The sequence below is a fragment of the Copadichromis virginalis genome, linkage group LG9 (assembly GCF_057382275.1).
Source record: "Copadichromis virginalis isolate Kocher_CV1m ecotype Utaka linkage group LG9, C_Virginalis_male_GT1.1, whole genome shotgun sequence".
NCBI lineage: Eukaryota > Metazoa > Chordata > Actinopteri > Cichliformes > Cichlidae > Copadichromis > Copadichromis virginalis.
In genome coordinates, this window is record NC_140626.1 from 35,204,942 (window position 1) to 35,223,474 (window position 18,533).

Consider the following 18,533-nt stretch of genomic DNA (forward strand, 5'->3'; position numbering starts at 1 on the left):
CCAGTGCACCCTTAACGACCTTCATCACCTCTATGAACCGAGGCTGTTTCAGGGGCCTTGCATCCTTTCCATTAGATTTCCATGTTTCCATCAGGGTGCAGACCCTGATTTCTTCCATCGGTTTTTTATTTTTTAAACTCATCTGTAATGCTGAATAAATTGGGTCTTCGTGTTTCACAGCAGAACATAGAAAACATGTAAAGTCTTTAAAATGAGAAACTGTACCATGTTAGGAAACACATGAGCTCATTTTGAGTTTGAATAAAGTTGGGACAGGAAGTAGCTGATCAGCTGTCAGCAGCTCGGTCACATGGGTCAAACTCAAAATCAGCTCATATCTGTTAAACATTTCACAGTTTCTACCTTTAATGTGTTTTTGTTGTACTGGGAATAAATATGGATTCATGTCGTCTATTTACAACTTGTCTAATAACCCTGACAGGCACTGTGCCTCGCCTCAGCCCACTGCAGAGCACATCCATCAGGTGTTACCTCGACCTGTCGCAGCAGGATGTCACACTGACACAGGCACGAAAATGGATCAGAGAAAATCCAGCGCGCAGCGGAAAGAAAGGAAAGTTTCTCAAATGAAAGTGAAAGTGAAGCTCTCGGCTGTCAGACTCTCTGTGTTGTCCCGACCTGCATTCGGGGCTCACTGACCTGGAAGTCCCGGCAGAGCAGGCAGACGAATCTTTTATCAGGGAGCTAAAAAAAGGAACAGGACAGACTGACGAACATCGGTGAATGTGGCAGAAAGTCTAAATGATTTCCCGTGGAAGAGGAAGAGGACGAGGAAGAATGTAAATGTGCTCTCAGGCCTGAGCCGTCACATCAGGAACACCAACCCTGATTTCACTGGGCTCAGCAAATCGCACCATTCATCCTTCATTTAAAATTTCACTTCATCCAAAAGAGAAATGAGAGTCTGTGTGTGTCTGTGTGGTGTTAGTGTGTGACGTCAGATCTGATCGGAGCCTGGGCTCTCAGATTTATTGGAGATGAATAGAAACTTCAGTAAGTGGGAGCAAAGCGTAACCTACACTGCTACAACTACAGGTCACATCTATAGCAGTGTAGGTTACTGCTATAACTACAGGTCACATCTATAGCAGTGTAGTTTACTGCTACAACTACAGGTCACATCTATAGCAGTGTAGGTTACTGCTATAACTACAGGTCACATCTATAGCAGTGTAGTTTACTGCTACAACTACAGGTCACATCTATAGCAGTGTAGTTTACTGCTACAACTACAGGTCACATCTATAGCAGTGTAGGTTACTGCTACAACAGGTCACATCTATAGCAGTGTAGGTTACTGCTATAACTACAGGTCACATCTATGCAGTGTAGGTTACTGCTACAACTACAGGTCACATCTATAGCAGTGTAGGTTACTGCTATAACTACAGGTCACATCTATAGCAGTGTAGTTTACTGCTACAACTACAGGTCACATCTATAGCAGTGTAGGTTACTGCTATAACTACAGGTCACATCTATGCAGTGTAGTTTACTGCTATAACTACAGGTCACATCTATAGCAGTGTAGTTTACTGCTACAACTACAGGTCACATCTATAGCAGTGTAGTTTACTGCTACAACTACAGGTCACATCTATAGCAGTGTAGGTTACTGCTATAACTACAGGTCACATCTATAGCAGTGTAGTTTACTGCTACAACTACAGGTCACATCTATGCAGTGTAGGTTACTGCTATAACTACAGGTCACATCTATAGCAGTGTAGTTTACTGCTACAACTACAGGTCACATCTATGCAGTGTAGGTTACTGCTATAACTACAGGTCACATCTATGCAGTGTAGGTTACTGCTACAACTACAGGTCACATCTATGCAGTGTAGGTTACTGCTATAACTACAGGTCACATCTATAGCATCTATCTATAGCCTAAACTCCGCTGCAGGTCCATATATCAAACGATCACTATGGCATTACTGAGAGTTGAAAAACTGTCTAAAGTCTTTCATCTTTAATAACATGATCAGCGTTCTGCTCTACCAGGTGTAACAATAGAGTTTAACATCCAGGCATCCATGACAACGGACATTTTTGGCATTTAACGGAGTTAGAAGTTAGCAGGAAGTTAGCTTGCTAGCTTCTATCTAAATACAATATAGCATGTACTGACTGCGGGGTTTTGGAAACAAATTAAAACGTACAGCTCTGTTATCACTTCCAACATAAATGAAGACAGAAACTAAACAGCAGTGACGTTTGTAGGGTTACTGAAGTTTGGCTAGCTGGTATATAATGATGTGCTACGTGACCGCTAGCGACACAGCTATGTTAGCATAATATGAACAAGCTAACTTTTTTTCCACTCGATAAAAGTTAACATGAGTGTTTTCGGTGGTCAGGAACAAATGTAATCGCATGGCAGGATGCTGTAAAAGGACCAAACTTCAGCCAGGAGAACAACTGAGATAATGCAGCCACAATACGAGGTTAGTCATTCATATATTGCTGCATGGGCTGGGCTGTAGTTACATCCTAAGGTTTTAAAAACTGAGCTTAAATAAATGATTAGCGGTAATAAAAGCCGAGGGAGGTCAACAGTGATCACTGACTGTTTTAGGAGCTTTTTGAGATCAAATAGAAGAAAATACAAAACATTAAACATGTTAACGAGCATTTCAAAGGTTACTGTGTCTGATGTGGGCCTGTCTGATCATTACTGTGTTTTCTTTGAAAGTAAAATCTCAGCCCACACAAATATATCAACAACAGTGATCACAAAACGGTGTATAACTGAACACAGTAGTGCAATTTTTAACCAGGTCTTCCCATTAACACCTGACCTGCCCAGAGGGTCAGTCAATGAGCTCGTCAATAGCTTCAATGCTAACATGTTAAATGTAATGGACACTATTGCTCCCATTAAGGTGAAGGTTATCTCTGGAAGGAAAAAGTCTCCATGGAGAAACTCCACACTGGTGAAAAATGAAAAAAGAGAGTGTAGGAAAGCTGAGCGCAGATGGAGAAAAACAAACCTCCAGGTTCATTATGACATCTATAAAGAGAAACTTCACAATTATAATTTACAACTGACGAATGCAAGGAGGTCCTACTTCTCTGACATCATCACTAAAAACAGCCATAATGCTCGGGTCTTATTTTCTACAGTTGACAGGCTAACAAACCCTCCTGTGCCAGTGGCAGCTGAACTTCATTCGACCATGGCCTGCAATGACTTTGCCAAATTCTTCACTGAAAAAATCCAAAAAATTAGACAAGCAATTGGTACATCAACAGCAGATCCAGGATATGTACTGTGTCCACCAAAAAACTGTTTAAACACCATGAAACAGTTTCAACCTATTAACAGCAAAGACCTGGAGGACATCTTAGGTCAACTGAACTCCTCCTCCTGCTGTTTAGATGTCCTGCCAACAAGTTTTTTCAAAAAGGTCTCAAAGACTTTAGAGTCAGACCTGTTACAGATCGTCAACTTTTCTTTATTATCAGGTGTGTTTCCAGAACCACTAAAAACTGCTGTAATCAAACCTATACTGAAAAAGGACAATCTTGACAAGACACAAATGAACAACTACAGGCCGATCTCAAATCTCCCGTTTTTAAGTAAGATCACTGAAAAAGCAGTTTCTCAACAGCTCAGTTACTTCTTAAAACAGAATAACTGCTACGATGCCTTCCAGTCAGGTTTTAGACAGAACCACAGCACTGAAACCACTCTGACCAAAGTGTTTAATGACATATGTCTGAATACAGACAGTGGAAAAATGTCAGTCCTAGTTTTACTGGATCTCAGTGCAGCATTTGATACAGTTGACCACAACATATTACTCAAACGACTGGAGAACTGGGCAGGTCTTTCAGGAACTGTACTAAACTGGTTCAAAACATACGTAGAAAACAGGAAATACTTTGTATCAATAGGTAACTTCACATCTGAGCAGACAAGTATCACATGTGGAGTTCCCCAAGGTTCCATCTTGGGACCCCTTCTGTTTAACATCTACATGCTCCCACTGGCACAGATTATAAACAACAACAAAATAAACTATCACAGCTATGCAGATGACACACAAATATATATCACAATGTCACCAGGAGACCGAGGCCCTGTACAGGCTCTTGGTAAATGCATTGAGGAAATCAATGACTGGTTGTGCCACAATTTTCTCCAGCTAAACAAAAACAAACTGAGGTAATAGTCTTTGGCGCCAAAGAAAAACGATTACAGGTCACCAGAGAACTTTAATCTATACACCTAAAAACCACAAACCAGGCGAGAAATTTGGGTGTAGTGATGGATGCAGACCTAAACTTAGAAAAACACATTAAGACAATAACAAAGTCAGCTTACTATCACCTCAAGAATATATCAAGGATAAAAGATCTGATGTCTCAACAGGACCTGGAAAAACTAGTCCATGCATTCATCTTTAGTAAGCTTGATTACTGTAACAGCATCTTTACAGGTCTACCTAAAAAATCAGTCAGACAACTACAGCTCATTCAGAACTCTGCTGCTCGAGTCCTCACTAAGACCAAAAAAGTGGACCACATCAGTCCAGCTCTGAGGTCCTTACACTGGCTGCCTGTCCGTCAGAGGATAGACTTTAAAGTTCTGATGCTGGCCTATAAAGCTCTGAATGGTTTAGGACCAAAATACATCAATGACCTCCTGACCCAGTATGAACCATCCAGATCCCTCAGGTCATCTGGATCCGGTCTTTTATCAGTTCCCAGAGTCAGAACCAGACACGGAGAAGCTGCATTCAGCTTTTATGCTCCTTATATCTGGAACAAACTCCCAGAAAGCCTCAGATCAGCTGAAACACTCAGTTTATTTAAATCCAGGTTGAAGACTCACCTGTTCTCAGCTGCATTTGAATAAAGCACCAAATCCACACTTTAAGCTTAAATTTCAAAACTTACATTTAACTACTGATTTTATCTACTGTTCTGATTTTATCTGTTTTGATTTTATATACTGTTGTTTGTTTGTTTGTTTGTTAATTAGTTAGTTTATTTGCTTGTTTTATTCAATTTTAAATCATGCTTTTTATTTGTTCTTGTTTCTAATGTCTCTGTAAAGCACTTTGAATCACCTTGTTGTTGAATTGTGCTATACAAATAAACTTGCCTTGCCTTGCCTTGCCTTGCCTTAACAACACAAAAGCCATATTAAACGCAGACTACTTTAGGCCCGGAAGTAGGGCTGCTCGATTATGGCAAAAATGATAATCACGATTATTTTCACTGAAATTGAGATCAAGATTATTTGACGATATTTATTTAACCCTTTAAGACCTACTATAGAACCAAGTCCACCAGAGCTTTTTTTTTTTTTTTACATGCTGTAGTGCCATTTGTGGGAGCATTTCAAGTTGCTATACATCAATACAACTGTTATAGCCCATATTTTAATAATATGTATGCATTAAGTGCATAGTAATTACATAAATTGCAAAAAAGTGCAATAAACTACAAAAAAATTTGAAAATCGCTTTTGTTTTGTTTACATATATTTCTACTTGGAGAAATTTAAGAGGTTTATCCCTCAAAACTTTAAATACAATAAAGTTGCAAAAAATAGTTTACAACAACAGGAAATTTATTTTGAGTGTCTTCATAGTTTTATTTTGGAGATACAGCAATTTTTATATACTGCAGGAAAAACAAAAAACAATCCTATGATGCAAATTTGCAAAGAAAACAGCATGTGCATCATTTCACTGTGGGAAGTGTTACGAACAGCTGATCGGATCGGCAAAGCGTGTTTCTGGAATATTATGTTTTTGTTCCTGCAAGCGCTTTTTATGCAATTTTTGCAAAGCTATATGTGGAACAAAACCGTGACCGAGGACAAGCTGATGGCATCAGATGTAAGTACAACTCCTCCGGTTTCATATGCAAAACAAATTATTGCGCTAGCTTACACGGTTCAGGTTCTACAGGGATTTAAAAATAGTTACGCAAAACGGAGCGTGCTGCTCTGACCGGCTTTAAAGGGTTAACAATGACTTTTAAAAAATAATATAAAATAGTGTGCAACACCACTGAAGTTTTTTTTTTTAAACTCTCTTTTCAACCAACGGCAGTCACTCTCCAAATAACTTCTGCTTAGCTTTCCGAGCTTCCCTCGGGTCCTCTTAATCAGCGGTCTCCAACCTTTTTTGCGCCACGGACCGGTTTATGCCCGACAATATTTTCACGGACCGGCCTTTAAGGTGTCGCGGATAAATTAGGGAGGGGCTAATAATCGGCTCAGTCATTTTTAATGATCGTTGAAAGCCCAGATCGTAATCGTGATTAAAATTCGATTAATTGAGCAGCCCTACCTGGAAGTAGGATTCGTCGCGTCATCACTGAACAACCGGATAACTACAGGTCACATCTATAGCAGTGTAGGTTACTGCTATAACTACAGGTCACATCTATAGCGGTGTAGGTTACTGCTATAACTACAGGTCACATCTATAGCGGTGTAGGTTACTGCTATAACTACAGGTCACATCTATAGCGGTGTAGGTTACTGCTATAACTACAAGTCACATCTATAGCAGTGTAGGTTACTGCTATAACTACAGGTCACATCTATAGCGGTGTAGGTTACTGCTATAACTACAGGTCACATCTATAGCGGTGTAGGTTACTGCTATAACTACAGGTCACATCTATAGCGGTGTAGGTTACTGCTATAACTACAGGTCACATCTATAGCAGTGTAGGTTACTGCTATAACTACAGGTCACATCTATAGCGGTGTAGGTTACTGCTATAACTACAGGTCACATCTATAGCGGTGTAGGTTACTGCTATAACTACAGGTCACATCTATAGCGGTGTAGGTTACTGCTATAACTACAAGTCACATCTATAGCAGTGTAGGTTACTGCTATAACTACAGGTCACATCTATAGCGGTGTAGGTTACTGCTATAACTACAAGTCACATCTATAGCAGTGTAGGTTACTGCTATAACTACAGGTCACATCTATAGCAGTGTAGGTTACTGCTATAACTACAGGTCACATCTATAGCGGTGTAGGTTACTGCTATAACTACAGGTCACATCTATAGCAGTGTAGGTTACTGCTATAACTACAAGTCACATCTATAGCAGTGTAGGTTACTGCTATAACTACAGGTCACATCTATAGCAGTGTAGTTTACTGCTACAACTACAGGTCACATCTATAGCGGTGTAGTTTACTGCTATAACTACAAGTCACATCTATAGCAGTGTAGGTTACTGCTATAACTACAGGTCACATCTATAGCGGTGTAGGTTACTGCTATAACTACAAGTCACATCTATAGCAGTGTAGGTTACTGCTATAACTACAGGTCACATCTATAGCAGTGTAGGTTACTGTTATAACTACAGGTCACATCTATAGCGGTGTAGGTTACTGCTATAACTACAAGTCACATCTATAGCAGTGTAGGTTACTGCTATAACTACAGGTCACATCTATAGCAGTGTAGGTTACTGCTATAACTACAGGTCACATCTATAGCGGTGTAGGTTACTGCTATAACTACAAGTCACATCTATAGCAGTGTAGGTTACTGCTACAACTACAGGTCACATCTATAGCAGTGTAGGTTACTGCTATAACTACAAGTCACATCTATAGCAGTGTAGTTTACTGCTATAACTACAGGTCACATCTATAGCAGTGTAGGTTACTGCTATAACTACAGGTCACATCTATAGCAGTGTAGGTTACTGCTATAACTACAAGTCACATCTATAGCAGTGTAGGTTACTGCTACAACTACAGGTCACATCTATAGCAGTGTAGGTTACTGCTATAACTACAAGTCACATCTATAGCAGTGTAGTTTACTGCTATAACTACAGGTCACATCTATAGCAGTGTAGGTTACTGCTACAACTACAGGTCACATCACACGGCCCACAAACACTGTTCAGCCCTGCTCTTTGCTCCATGTCCGTCTCTCTTCTTCTGCTGCTGTTTTTTGAATCACGAGGAAAAGAACGAACAGAACGACCTCAGCGGTGACACCTGTATAAATGTGTGCAGCGGCGTTGGCGGCACTGTGGTTGTACAGCCGCTTCCCTCGCTCTGCATGTCTGATGCAGACTTTTATGGTTTTGTGTCTCTGGCTGGAATCGAACCAGCGACTCATGTGTAACGCCACCACTGGAAACACTCCACACTCGGACTGAATGCGGAGGTGTGATTCAGGCATCAGTTAGTGATGTGGTGAAACCTGAGCAGAGGAGTCTGATGAGAAAAGACTTCTGCTGCTTCCAGGACGCTGCTCACGTCTTCTTTTTAAAAACGTGTTTGTATTCTTCTCATGGAGGTGAGAATGATCCTGCTTTTCATTTCTAACACAACACCTCCGACTCCCGTGAAGTCTCTGACGCCTCCTTTGCTGTTTGACGTCTCCTCCTCCTCCCCAAACCAAAGATGGATGACATCTCAGCCTGGACTTGAGGCTATACTGCTGCATACATGGTTACTCATCTCCATACACGTATGTATGTGTTACACATAAACACTTTACTATGTCCCCGCAACATCAGATGTTCCTGCGTGATGGATCACGATGGCCTGCAGGCACTAACGTGTCAGCTTATTGGTGTTTATTACAAAAAACAGATCCATACGTTAAATTAGATCAGAGCAGAGAAGCAGAATATTGCAGAGCGATGCACACACGGCTGCTTACATGATAACACTGTGCATGAAATATGAAGCTCCTCACGTCTGCCTCCCATCACATCCTCTCCGGCTCCATCTGTCCTCTTCAGCTCTTCATTAAATGTGGAATTTGTCATTTTTTTGGGAATGTGAGTGCAGGAAAACATTCTGAGTACACGTGGAGACGTTTCCACGGCAGCGGGCAGGCCGGCGTGGCGCGCCGTCACGTGTTTACGTGTTCTTTCACATTCAATGCTCGACTTTTGGTTCTGAGGTGAAAAACAAACCTGTTCCCACAACATGATCCAAACTCTTACTGACTTATTTTCCAAAACCCGGAGCCACATCTGAGCTCGCAGCTCCGGCGTCCTCATAACCTCGTCTCACGTACGAGATCCTGTTTGTCAAACATCTTCTCACGAGCTCGGCAGACGAGCGCGACGCGACGGAGATCTGATGCTTTTATATACTTTCATGTCTTTGTGGACACTTTGCAGATCAAACGCAGACAAAGACGTCAAAACAGAAGCAGCAACACGAGAACCAAAGTTCAGCCTCGACATCACATCTGCACCGATTTATAACACGTACTCAGCTGAACACGTTTCATACATGTGTGACCCTGCTGCTGCTCAGAGTACTCACTCAGCTACACGTGTGCTGCTGGAACACCGGAGTTTATTTAGAAAAGCAGACACAGGATATGTAAGTGACACAAGTGTGCAGAATCACACGTTAGAGCAGAGAGGAGGAGTCACCTGTTTGACTCTGAGGGCCTCAAACACGATTCACCTCAGAGAGGAAACACTGAACTTTGCTCAGACCTACAAAATAAAAGCACTCAGAGTTTAACGTGTCCGTCATTCCACTGCAGCCCCAAACACATGGACACAAGCAGCTCAACACAACACCGAATGATTACAGAGGAAGAAACCTCTGACCACACACACACACACACACACACAGTAATACACACACACACAGTAATACACACACACACAGTAATACACACAGTAATACACACACACACACAGTAATACACACACACACACACACACAGACAGACACAGTAATACACACACACACAGTAATACACACAGTAATACACACACACACACACACACACACACAGACAGACACAGTAATACACACACACACAGTAATACACACACACACCCACACACACGCACACACACACACACACACACACACGCACACACACAGACACACACACACACACACACACACGCACACACACACACACACACGCACACACACACGCACACACACACGCACACACACAGACACACGCACACGCACACACACAGACACACGCACACACACAGACACACGCACACACACACACACACGCACACACACACACGCGCACACGCACACACACAGACACACGCACACACACAGACACACGCACACACACAGACACACACAGACACACACACAGACACACACACACACCCACACGCGCACACACACACGCGCACACGCACACACACAGACACACGCACACACACAGACACACACAGACACACACACAGACACACACACACACACACACAGACACACGCACACACACAGACACACACAGACACACACACAGACACACACACACACACACACACACGCACACACACAGACACACGCACACGCACACACACAGACACACACGCACACACACAGACACACGCACACGCACACGCACACACACAGACACACGCACACGCACACACACAGACACACGCACACACACGCACACACACACACACACGCACACACAGACACACAGACACACACACACACACAGACACAGACACACACACACACACCCACACAGACACACACACAGACACACACAGACACACACACACACACACACACGCACACACACAGACACACGCACACGCACACACACAGACACACACGCACACACACAGACACACGCACACGCACACGCACACACACAGACACACGCACACGCACACACACACGCACACACACAGACACACGCACACACACAGACACACGCACACACACGCACACACACACACACACGCACACACAGACACACACACACACACACACACCCACACAGACACACACACAGACACACACAGACACACACACAGACACACACACACACACACTCCGGGGGGGAAGTTTAATAAGAGCCAAACTCTGATCGATGGCTTTAATTTAAACATCAAACTGTGCAGGAAGTCGACCACTGCTAAACCAATTACACTGTGTGTGTGTGTGTGTGTGTGTGTGTGTGTGTGTGTGTGTGTGCTACTTCATATGTCTGTGTGTGTATTCCTGTGTGTTATAACACAGAGTGGTCTGGGGTCATGTTGCGTCTCCGTCCTTTTAATTATTTCCAATCTCTGAATTTTTTTCAATTTATTTGTATTTTAAATGATACTTCTGGTTGCCGGGACGACCTGACCTGCAGGCCGACGTTCAGATCTTTGGGTCCACGATGGTTCAAAGCTGAGAGGCGAGCGCGACTACAAATACATCATATCTGGTTGTGCTGGTTGTGTGTCCACCTCAGAGGCATCTCACGTGTGCGCAGGCGTTGTGTTCAAAGCAGTAAGTTACTTACTCACCAGAGAAAGTAATTAGTTACACTACTCATTACATTACATTCTCGTTACTGCGTAAATCACCTGAAACTCAGAGTCTCATAGTTACACATGAAGCTGAGTCTACAGCCCCACACACCAACACAAACCCCTATAACGAGGACACACACACACGATAGTTTAGTTTGTATGGACGAGCGCGCTGAGAGTAACGACATAACTGTAACTGTAACACAGATCTGACCTCAAACCCTCAGATCTGGATCCCTTTAGCTGATTCCCATCGTTTACTAATCCGATGTGTTTCTGCTCGTTTGGTCCTGATGTGTCAGAAATGAGTGTTTCTAAATTTCAGATATGAAAGAGTGACTGTGTGAAGCTGTCTCCGGGTTTGGAGGATTGTTCTCCAGGATGGATCCAGTTTCACGGTCGGGGTGTTGGAATCAGATGTTCAGCAGCCGCTTCCTGTTGTGTCTCTTTTCATTATGTCTCAAAACCACAACATCGTCACACACAGCAGAGAAACAACGATGCGTGACAGCACCGCGCAGTCCTCACAGTCGCTGTGTACTCGCCGCTCTCACAAACACGTGATCACCACTCGTTTCTGCTGTTGTTGCTTTATGGTGAAATAATCAAAACACAAACAAACTGAAGAAATCAGGAGGAAGGCGACGCTGTGTTTGTGGGTCTGTTAGCAGGTTTGTACAGGACAGCCCGCCATGCTGTGTGTGCGCGCCTGCATACTAACGCAACTGCATGATTGCATGCATGTGTGTGTGTAATTCGATCTGCTTGTTATGCAGCGTCTCATTACATCCATATGGTCGTCCCCCACTCCCAGTTTTATTTCCATGTTTTCAAATATGGACAATAAAGCAGGAGCAGACAAATCGCTGCCCTTAAACTGGAAAATAAGGCAGCAACTGTTCTGTCATCTACCCGAGAGCCGCTGTGGACACGCAGCAACACGGGAGACTGTAAACTCAAACAAATATGAAGTACATGTTTATACACATACAGTATACGCTTTAAATATAGAACATGTAGTTACTGTGTGATTAAAACTCAGTGGATTTACATTAAAACATCCATGATTATGTGAAATAGAAATATTATAAATGTGTAATCTTACATATTTGGGCTGACCTGTGAGCCGTTTCCTTTGTGTCTTACAGAATGATTCTTAGACTCCGCCCACTTTTGGACAGGCACAGAGTGACAGTTTGCGTCACGTCCACAGTGTCACAGTTGTGAATCACTGGTGAATCTGATGTCAGTCGCTCCAGTGTTGATCTTAACAACTGTGCGGTGACATCACCAGATGTTTGGCAGCAGCCTTTTTTCTTTTGCCTCCATGGCGTGAGAGGTCTGCGCCTGGACTCGTGTTTTTATTGGTCAGTGATTTGTTCTGGAGAGGTTTGAACCTGGTGTTGTTTGGAGCTTGTTCTAGAGTGTTTTGGACACAGTGGAACTGGATTTGGTCACTACATTAACCTCCTAAGACCCGAACTCTTCCACGGCATGCATTTTTAATTTCTCTTTGATATTTGGACATATTGGGACCTGATGAATGTAAAAACAAACAATTAACAGCTTTTTTTTTTTACCTAATTCTTGTTTCTAAGAAAAATGAGAGCCACAAATGAGGATATTCGTTTAAAATTTGATAGAACAGCAGCAGTAAGTGGACATCAGGCCCTTGTAGAGCACAATTGAGTATTTTGGTCTAAATAACCCAAAATGTGATGTCCACATATGTGGACGCAGGTCCTTGGAGGTTAAAGCACGTGTGTAACATTTCCCACAATTCAACCTAAAGTTAGATGGTTTCAGGCTGTGATCCACACCGGTGGGGTGGGGCTTTCTCTGGATTGAGTTTTGGCGTTGTCTTGGAAACCACAGCCCGTCTCTTTGTGTAATCCAGAGTGTCTCAGTGGTATCAGATCAGGGCTGAATCTGGTTTTGGACCAGTTTGAGTCTGGGTGTCTGGGTCCTTTGTGCATGTGGTACAGTCTCTTCTGTTTTTACATGTTTAACACTCAGCGTGGACTTGGTGTTGACCTGGGTTTGAATAACATTGGAGAAGGTTCCAGCTGTGCAGAAGATAAAGTCCGCCAGCATCTTCTTTTTCTTTCCACTCAGTGATGTTTACATCAGAAGTCTGATTCTAGACCTGTTTTAAAGTAATTAGGAAAACTTTCAGGCCAACCTTCGACCTGGCATTGGAAACTTTTTGTACTGGTTTGGGTTACTGGTTGGTTTATTATTTGTTTGAACCTTTTTAGAGCATCTCTAAGAACCCTTCAGAGCTACTTGGATTTGGGCTGTCTTAGTGCTGTTGTCAGGAGGTTTTGAACTCTGGTTTTGGTCCAGTCATAGAAACAAGTTTATTGGTTTTGGACAGAGTATGAGGCTGGTTTTGGAACATTTTGGAGATGGCATTAGACTTGGCATTGGACTAGTGGAAAATTTTTGGATTAATGGTTCACTTGGGAGCATTTGGAAAAACTTGCTGCAGTTCTCATGATTTTAGACGTTGTTAGTTTTTGGACAGGACAGAGCAGCTTTCAATCAGACTGTGGGGACTTTTAAAGGTGAGCTTACTCTAGGTTTAATCATCTGTTTAAATGTTTTCATGGAAGACTTTACTGAAAACATAGAACACACTGATCACTTGCTGTGTGGATTTCTTTGAGTTTGGTGTGGGTTTGGGGCTCAGGCTTGGTGCTGGGGTCCAGGTTAGATCCAGGTTAGATCCTGGGGACTGGGAATGATTAGGACTGACGGTCCTCACAAAGACAGAAGCATAAATGTGTGTTTTGCCGGCGGCAACAGAAAAGAGAGCGAGAGTCTGTAGGCAGTTAGTGAGCTGATCAAAGACACACGGGTCACAGCTTTGCGGGTTTCAGCCACGTGCCTCCTCTTCCTCCTCACTTCCTGTTCTCCTTATTGCCTCCACTTCCTTTCTCTTCAGTCTCCTGGTTCTTTCTCCAGCTCTCTCAGTCATGCACTTCCTTCTGCTTCTGATCCTCGGCTCTGACTGAACAGCTACTTTCACCTCAGTATCCGCACAGACATTTCTCTGCTGAACATCTGGAGGAAGATTTAGATGTGGACTGGTGACTATGATGCTGATGGAGGCAGGAGCAGGAGCGTGAGCGGGCTGTCAAACAGTCGGAGTTCAGTGGATAAAACCTGTCAGAGTAAATGACAGCAGAGATGATGTCTCTATACGTCCCTCCATCGGCTCAGACGATAGCTTCTTCAACCACTTTTCTCTGCCAGCTCTTTCAACGCCCCCTCTATCTCCCCACCACTTGTTACTCTCTATGCCCCCACCCCCTCCTCCACCTCTGCCAGCCTTTGAAGCTTGCTGTGGCAGTCCAATGATTTGACTAACCAGCACCCATGAGAGCCGCCCGGGCCTGCTGTTACGTCACGTCACTGCAACATCAAGGAGAGTGTGTGCAGAGCAGGGTGGATGCAGCTGTGTGCGTGTGTGGAGATCTGAGTTTGCGTGAACCCGCTGCTCTCGGTTTGACCTCCACAATCAAAGAACGTCGTCGCCTCTTCATTCCTGTGAAGTGTCAGAGATGATTTCCCTGCTCTGCCGCGTTCGGGCCGTACGAGCGCTCGGCAGGGTTTTTAGAAGCGTTACGTAAAGCTGCGGCGCGGACGGTAAAGGTCCCCCGTGATCCGTGTTTTCATGATTTCAGCTCAGGGCATGAATAATGCTCTTCATCATGTTGGGTAAATGAGTGTTTCAGTGGGAGAAATATTTATTTCTAACTCCGAGGAGCAGAGCAGCAACAGGAAACCCCCAAACACGTCACAGAGTAAGACTTCATGAATCCGTCTTCACAGAGCCGTGAGAGTCCTCAGAGATGGACACGCCTGCTCCTTCAGTGACTTCATCGCTTCTGTTTTCTTCTTCAGGATAGTCCTGGTCAGCAGACGCGTGGTCCCAACACGTCCTCCTTCTTTCTGTTCCTGATGCTTGGACTGGAAAACAGTAGCTCAGCTCTGCCTCGAACCAACGAGGAAATCAACCAGAGACGACCTCACAATCAATTCAAGCTCATTGCTGCCTAAATATTACCGTCCCTGTTTGGTCTCCAGTAAGGACTTATTCTAAAGTTTTCATTATTTTGAACCTTTTGAACTTTGCATGGTTTTGTATCTCACCCTTGGTATAACAGCGTATGTGACTGTGGTTTAGGAACGTCTGTCACTCAGAGGACGACATGAGCACTGATGTGTTGTTAATATTTCCTGTTATTCATCAGTCCCACAGTTATGTCTCAGCTCTGGTAACAACTAAACAGCCCAGCAATTAGATCTGGGTGGAAACAGGCCACGAGGAAGACCAGAAAAGTGCTGGATGGACCGAATGCTGCGAATATTACACCAGAAGACGCCTTGGATAGGAAGAAGTGGAGGAAGGCATGCAAAATAGCGAACCCTGCATTGCGGGATATACACCACTAGGAAGAAGAAGGTAATAACTAAACTCGATGTGACGGTTGAATTCGGTAGTAGTATGACTCATTTACAGACCATTTCTTTCCTGGTAGAAAAGTTTACTTTGAAATTTTAGATTTGTTCTGTCGTCGCTGAAACTCCTCTGATCTTGTTTTAGAGTGTTGCACAAAATCGGAGTTGGTTCAAAGACACGGTCTTGAACTTTTTGCCTTTGTGGTCCTGAGATTGGTTTATTTAACACACGGTGAATCACACAGTGCCGTCTACCCGTCAGCCCTGATATCACTCCGCCGTCACCGAAGGCTTTTAACTGAGATTTAAACTAGATGACTTCTGATCGCTGCTCATAACTAATAAACGGGAACTCGTGAGTTTCAAACACAGAGCGATCTTCTGCAGAGATTCTGTCTCTGAATTCGAGTCATAAATAATGAAGTCTATATTTAGGTTTTACGCAGCATCCCAGAGCCTGTGGCTGTTCAGACTGTTGCTGCATCTAAACAACATTCATTCCTTTCCTGGTTTTGTATTCAGGAGGACATCCTGTTTGTAATTTGGGCTCTTTGTTTCTCAGCAGTCTCACCACAAGCTGGTTGTAAAATGGACCCACCTGTGGATTTGCATGGTGGGCGGCGAGCAGAGACGATTCACAACAAGCCAAAGGAAGGCATGCATGCAGTTCCTGCGTGGACTGAGGCTACGCTCACATTTGCACTGAATTTTCCACAGAATTAATTTATCCTGCGAACAGGACAGCCTAAGGTTTCCTCACAGCGCAGCTGAGCCGCCGAGAGACCTGACGAACCAGAAGATGAAGAATATTCTGCATTTATAGAAAATGTGATTATTTTCATTGTAAACCATGCAATGACACTTTCTGACCTCTGTATTTATTTCAGATTTTGATTTTGTGGGTTTTAGTGCAGATTTACTGCACAAGAGTTTTAAAAAAAATCCATAGTTATTGTTATGATATTGATGAAACAGTGCTGAAGAAAGTTTAAAGAAGACCAGTCTTTTAAAAACGCAGACTGGTTCTTTAACACCCTGCCTGATTTAAATCCCTTCACATATTCTTTATTTCATTAACCAGAGCAATGCACTGATGACTCGGTGCTCGCGATGCCAGTTTGTCCCCTCAAGGCTCTGTTCATGCAGGTAAAGACCCGGCAGTATCAGAGAGAAATCCCCAACCAGAACTGATGCTGTACCTAAACCTCGAGACCCGGACCTCATCAAACATCCTCATTAATGCTCAAGTTTGTCCAATAAGTGCTTTATAAATAAAGGTGGTATGGTATGGTAATAAAGTTGGAATTCCCATCATATTTTCCCAGATAAAACTCAGCCCAAAGAAGTCCCTCCTGGACTTAACTGAGCAAACGGGCAAAAGCCTTTTGTTGGGTTAGAGGCTGGAGGTCGGGGTGTTATGTGCCCAGATATCAGGTTTGCTGATTGATGAGGTTTTTCCGTGGATTTCTTTCTTCCCTGATGGAACGGGCATGTTCCAAGACATTGGTGGCAGCAGTCACCGGGATCAAACTGTGATAGGAGGATCCCATCAACACAACATCTGAGCAAAAACTGAACGGACCCACGGACGCCGATACATGTGACACTGCAATGATATGATGCCACAGTGAATACGCAGCAGCATCAAACCTGAAGGTGAATCATATGGAGCAGAACGAGTCTGCAAGGTCAAAGGTCACCGTGTTAAACCAGGTAAATGTTGCTGTATTCACAGAGCCAGTGTTTGCTTATTGGTGTCAAAGCCAGGAAAGTCTTTCAGCCTTTAAATGTCCACCCAGCAAAGACGCCGAAGGATCACCGACGTCAGGAGAGCATTCATCATCACATCTTTACCCACTGACAGGCCGCCAGCAGCTGACAGAAGGACGCAGAGCGAGTGCAGACGAGAGGTAAAGAGAGTCCGAGGAAAACGCAGGAATAGATTCCTCCTGAACAAAAAGCTCTTTCTGTGTGAGTGTGAGTGTGTTTAGCTGCATGAAGTGGAAACTGTGGCATGAGGAATGTGTGTGTTTTGGACAGAGTCGCCCATATGGAGGAAAACTGTGGGGAAAGTAGATTAACTGTGTGTTACTGTGTGTTACTGTGTGTTACTGTGCGTTACTGTGTGTTACTGTGCGTTACTGTGTGTTACTGTGCGTGTGCAGCAGCTGTGTTCCAGGTGTGCAGCAGGACGGTGCGCTCCGTCAGCAGGGAGCTGTTCAGCTGACAGTGGGAACTCCCACCGTTAAAACGCCAAATATGATTTCATGGAAGCGAATCCTAAACGCCGCGGCTCGGGCAGAAGGTGACACCGACAGTTTCAACATGGCTGCCAGGACGAGACCCGAGGAGTGACGGAGATAAATGATCCTCGGGCCTCATCGGGGATCAGCTGACATCATTCTTTCCCTTGGAGCACTCGCCGTCAGCAGGTAGAGCGAGTGGATCTGTGCGAGGACTCCACTGGATATAGTGTTCTTACTTTTTATAATCCAGATGTTTGGAGACACATTTCCATGTTATGGGAACACTTGAGTCCACCCAGGCCCTCAGGTTATATTTGGTCTAAGGAAACGACTCCTCGGTGCTTCAAGTTCCCACAGACGTGTGCAAGTGGAAGCCAAAGGGTGGATTCAACAACCTCATGTACAGAAGAAGCACCTGAAATCCTTCACCTGCTCAGAGCCACCAGCAGGTCAGCCACGCTGGTCTGCGTTCATCACATCACAGCTTTATTGCTTTTACTGACACCAGTCTGCAG

At 43.9% G+C, this 18,533-nt stretch overlaps 1 protein-coding gene across 3 annotated transcripts in view; it reads right to left on the minus strand.

Annotated features, from left to right (window-relative positions):
* Nucleotides 1-18,533, minus strand: part of sugct (succinyl-CoA:glutarate-CoA transferase) — a 72,087-nt gene that overhangs the window by 13,012 nt on the left and 40,542 nt on the right. The gene's annotated exons all lie outside the window — the stretch shown is intronic.